Source organism: Rhipicephalus sanguineus, chromosome 8 (genome assembly GCF_013339695.2).
Source record: "Rhipicephalus sanguineus isolate Rsan-2018 chromosome 8, BIME_Rsan_1.4, whole genome shotgun sequence".
NCBI classification, from domain to species: domain Eukaryota; kingdom Metazoa; phylum Arthropoda; class Arachnida; order Ixodida; family Ixodidae; genus Rhipicephalus; species Rhipicephalus sanguineus.
This window is the reverse complement of record NC_051183.1, coordinates 147,693,497-147,698,813: the sequence shown is the minus strand read 5'-3', so window position 1 is coordinate 147,698,813 and position 5,317 is coordinate 147,693,497. Positions and strand designations below refer to the sequence as shown.

At 53.1% G+C, this 5,317-nt stretch overlaps 2 non-coding genes across 2 annotated transcripts; one reads left to right on the top strand and one right to left on the bottom strand.

Annotated features, from left to right (window-relative positions):
• Window positions 1–1,550: 1,550 nt before the first annotated feature.
• Window positions 1,551–1,622, bottom strand: Trnat-cgu (transfer RNA threonine (anticodon CGU)). Its single transcript has one exon. It is a non-coding gene; the product is annotated as a tRNA-Thr (tRNA).
• Window positions 1,623–2,139: 517 nt separating this feature from the next.
• On the top strand, window positions 2,140–2,211 carry Trnat-cgu (transfer RNA threonine (anticodon CGU)). The gene has a single exon. It is a non-coding gene; the product is annotated as a tRNA-Thr (tRNA).
• The last annotated feature ends 3,106 nt before the right edge of the window (window positions 2,212–5,317 follow it).

Below are 5,317 nucleotides of genomic sequence, written 5' to 3'. Positions count from 1 at the left end.
AAGTGGACGGGGAAGCGCCTTCCGCCGTAGTTCAATTAGTAGAGCATCGGACGCGTAGTTCGAAGATTGTGGGTTCGCATACCGCCGACAGAAAGGGCGATTTTTCATCGACTTTAATTCATTATTACTGCACTACAGTTAAAGAGAACAATAGTGCCTATGCTTTCCCTGGCCTAACTGTATGCCGGGTTGATTTGGTCGTCCATACAATAACTGTTTTCCTACCTGCTTTTTTAACAACTGACAAAGCGTGCAGGATGAGTTTTTGTGCGACCGCGTTTATAAATTAGTCTTTGGCCGAGAGGCTACTGAACTTTACAAACATCTAAAAGAAGATTGTGAATTGGGGGACAGGGGTAGAAGAGGACTACCGCGTAGCCTAATCCTTCCATGGACACCATCACTCCAGTTCTCGCAAGCCTTCAGAAGTATGTTGCTTGAGAATACTAGCAGCACCACCATGGCCTCACCGTCGACGAGATTCTAGTTGCATGGGACCGCGCATACAAGTTGCATAAAGCAACGAATGCGCTGCTCTAGTTTCAGCCACGGGACTGAGTCACCGCCTGTGATGTCAAGCGCAGAACTGCCGTTACGTCGACGGCAACAGTGACTTTTCTCTCCTCCTCTTTCAAACTTTCCTTTCCCCTCTCCCCTCTTCCCCAGTGCATGGTAGTAGAGCAGTGCACGGGCCGGATTTTACGGCCCGGGCCCGGCCCGGGCCCGCTTTATGAAGCCCGAGCCCAGCCCGGGCCCGTGGTTCCAAGCGCGGGCCCGGCCCGGGCCCGGGCGTACATGACCGAACCCAGCCCGAGCCCGGCCCGGACCCGTGGTTCCACGCCCGGGCCCGGCCTGGGCCAGGCGTTCATTACTAGACTAATCCAGGGCGCGCTTGTTTATGACCAGGTTCGACCTGGGCCCGCTAGAGGATATTAGTTGTTGATGATGATTATTAATGATGCCGTGCGCTTTGTAGCGGGCGATCGGACGGAATATTCGGTGTGTACATGCGTCAAAATGTTGCTTTGCCCGCGGTGGTAGCTCAGCGCTTAAGCTGTTTCGCTGTTAAGTCCTAGGACACGGGTGCGATTCCCGCGGCAACGGCGGTCGCAATTTGATGGGGCCGAAATGCAAGAACACCCGTGTATATACTTATCTTTAGGTGCACGTTAGAGAACTCGAGGTGGTCGAAATTGATGCGGTGCCACTACGACGGGCCTCGTAATCATATCGTGGTTTTGGCACGTAATACCAAGGAATATAAATGAAATGTACCGTATGTGTCAACCTAGAATAAAAGACCGAAATCTTTATTCCTCCCATGGGAACAACCGTGATCTGGCCCATTGTTAGGGCTGATAATATATATATATATATATATATATATATATGAAGGAAAGCAGATGATTTTTTCAACGGCTCGTTTATCTTTGTTAGACACAATATTAATGAGAACTAACAGACAATAACGCCAAGGAAAGTACAGGGGGTGTTAACTGTAGTATTTAGAATATAAATGTCAAGAAAGTAAAGTGGACGAAAAGATGACTTGCCGCCGGCAGGGATCGAACCTGCGACCTTCGAATAACGCGTCCGATGCTCTACCACTGAGCTACGGCGGCGGTCATCCACCCGTCCACTTTCTGGGGTATATATGTTGATTTAAACCTAGGAGTGTTAGTCAGCGCCAATCGCAGCCATGGCGGTGAGTGTGGAACACTCTTCGAAGGTCGCAGGTTCGGTCCCTGCCGGCGGCAAGTCATCTTTTCGTCCACTTTACTTTCTTCACATTTATATTCTAAATACTACAGTTAACACCCCCTGTACTTTCCTTGGCGTTATTGTCTGTTAGTTCTCATTAATATTGTGTCTAACAAAGATAAACGAGCCCTTGAAAAAATCATCTGCTTTCCTTCATTCATAGCGAGGGTCTCGTCCTGGCAGACTTAATGCCTTCAGGTAGTATGCGAGGGATTATTGGTCAGCTGCCAGCTCGTAAAAAGATCACGTGCTACGTGACGCCAACAGGCAAAAAAAAAGTGTGTTCCACACTCGCCGCCATGGCTGCGATTGGCGCTGACTAACACTGCTAGGTTTAAATCAACATATATACCCCAGAAAGTGGACGGGGGGATGACCGCCGCCGTAGCTCAGTGGTAGAGCATCGGACTCGTTATTCGAAGGTCGCAGGTTCGGTCCCTGCCGGCGGCAAGTCATCTTTTCGTCCACTTTACTTTCTTCACATTTATATTCTAAATACTACAGTTAACACCCCCTGTACTTTCCTTGGCGTTATTGTCTGTTAGTTCTCATTAATATTGTGTCTAACAAAGATAAACGAGCCCTTGAAAAAATCATCTGCTTTCCTTCATTCATAGCGAGGGTCTCGTTCCTGGCAGACTTAATGCCTTCAGGTAGTATGCGAGGGATTATTGGTCAGCTGCCAGCTCGTAAAAAGATCACGTGCTACGTGACGCCAACAGGCAAAAAAAAAGAGTGTTCCACACTCGCCGCCATGGCTGCGATTGGCGCTGACTAACACTCCTAGGTTTAAATCAACATATATACCCCAGAAAGTGGACGGGGGGATGACCGCCGCCGTAGCTCAGTGGTAGAGCATCAGACGCGTTATTCGAAGGTCGCAGGTTCGGTCCCTGCCGGCGGCAAGTCATCTTTTCGTCCACTTTACTTTCTTCACATTTATATTCTAAATACTACAGTTAACACCCCCTGTACTTTCCTTGGCATTGTCTGTTAGTTCCCATTAATATATAATATATATATATATATATATATATATATATATATATTGCCACGCCCACTTCTTGTCTTGTTTTGATGTATTCGGGTTTGACCGGCACGGACGGTTATCAACGCTCGACGCTGTCCGCGAAGTAGTGTTCTAGAAGCGTCGCGATTGTAGTAGATCGGTTTGTTAAGATTGCGCCCCGCAAGCGAATGTTCCAGTTTTGTCTAGAGATAACGCCGCCACCAGCGATATTGCTGGAAAGTTCGATAGCGCCTGTATAAAAGCCGACGCGCTTGATCGCTTGTCAGTTGATCGACGGACGACGCCCTGTTCGCCGCTATCATTGTACAGCGTGTATTGCTGTAGTTCTAGTTCTCATTTTCCGGACACAAGTTCGGCCAAATAAACAGTTTCATCCTGCAAACGTCGACTGCTGTCTTCGTCGACGTCACGACCACGTGACATCTGGTGGAGGTGCTGCTTCTTCCATGATCCGGACGCCCCCGCGAAGCGCTGACCCAAGCCCAAGCCGCGACGAGGACGACGGCAAGGAGAACCCGGATCGTCGAACAAGCCGCAGGCAGAAGGGACTGCAGCCAGAGCACGGGCTCCTTCCCGAAAAACCCAGGCAGCCGCAGATCTCAACATCGACCACAGCCACGATGACCGACCACGTGCAGCCTGCGCCAATCCTTCTCCGCCAGCCCAAGGAGCCGCCAACCTTCCGCGGATCGTCGTTCGAAGACCCGGAAAGCTGGCTCGAAGCCTACGACCGAGTCGCCCTTTTCAATGCCTGGACCAGTGAAGACAAGCTACAGCATGTCTATTTCGCCTTGGAGGACGCAGCTAGAACATGGTTCGAGAACCAAGAGCGAACCCTGACAACATGGGACGTTTTTCGCACCAGGTTCCTGGCAACATTCACCAGCGTCGTTCGCAAGGAAAGGGCCGAGGCTCTGCTCGAAACCCGCGTGCAGCTGCCAAACGAAAACGTGGCACTCTTCACAGAAGAAATGACGAGACTATTCCGCCACGCAGACCCTGAGATGCCCGAGGAGAAGAAAGTTCGCTTCCTCATGCGAGGAATCAAGCAGGAGCTGTTCGCGGGACTGATCAGAAACCCACCCAAGACCATCCAAGAATTCCTCGCGGAGGCAACAACAATCGAGAAGACGCTCGAGATGCGCACCCGGCAGTACGATCGCCGCGCATTTAAAGACAGCGCTGCTGTTCACGCCCTCGGCTCCGACGACTTGCGCGAGACCATCCGAGCAATCGTGCAAGAGGAGTTGCGGAAAATTCTACTTTCACCGCAACCTCAAGTAGATTCCATCGCCGACGTCGTGCGCCAGGAAATCCAGCAGTCTCTGGGCACCCCCGAGTCAGCGCAGCCGCAGCTGCAAGCAGTGACATATGCTGCTGCAGCCCGACGCAACGCCCCTCCTCCTCGCCCACGTCAAGACGCCGCGCCTCCGCAGCAGTTTCGCCGCCAGGCACCGTCGCCACCACAACCGACGCCATACCGCCCGCCGACACGACAACGCTGTGCCCCCCGAAAGACCGACGTTTGGCGTGCCCCTGACAACCGCCCGCTCTGCTACCACTGCGGGGAGGCCGGCCACACGTACCGCCGCTGCCAGTACCGACAGATGGGGCTACGCGGATTCGCCGTCAACGCGCCGCGCCCGCAGCCAGGAGAACGGCCTCGCGACATCGACGACTACCTCACCGGAACACAGTGGCAAAGACGACGACCTTCGCGCTCGCCGTCGCCCGGCCGCTACATGTCACCGCACCGCCGGCAGTACACTGGCCCAAACCGGGGCCGGTCGCCTAGCCCGTATCCGGAAAACTAAGGACAGCAACCGATGGAGGTGCGGTTGCTGAACGACGAAATGCTGAAGATCCTCCGCCGTCGACGACGACGCCGCGACGATATTCCGAGCCCCCGCCGCACGCCGAACGACGTCCTGAAGACAAAGCTTTGCGACCGGAAGGAGACCTGACGACGCAACGCGGAAACAGCGGTGCAAACCGACGTAGCCGTGACCCGACGCCACGACGTAACCGCAACGCAAGACGGCGGACTAGCGACCTCGACGTTCTGATCGACGGCCACAATATCACCGCTCTCGTCGACACTGGAGCCGACTATTCCGTCATCAGTGGACCTTTCGCAGCAAAGTTGAAGAAAGTTAGGACTGCTTGGGAAGGCCCCGAGATCCGGACCGCTGGAGGCCATCTGATAACGCCGATTGGTGTCTGCACGGCGAGAGTCACCATCAAAAACCGGACTTATCCTGCGAGCTTTGTAATCATATAAAACTGCTCCAGGGATGTGATACTTGGAATGGACTTCCTAAGTGACCACGGCGCCGTCATCGACCTGAGGTCTGAGTCGATAACACTAACCTCAGACAAAGCGTTTTCGCCCCATGCGACGCCAGGGAAGCATGCATTGAATGTGATAGAAGAGCAGGTGACCGTTCCGCCACGCTCCAGCGTCATTATCTCCGTCGGCACCGAAAAACCTGCGAACCTTGAAGGCGTCATCGAGGGCGATCAGCA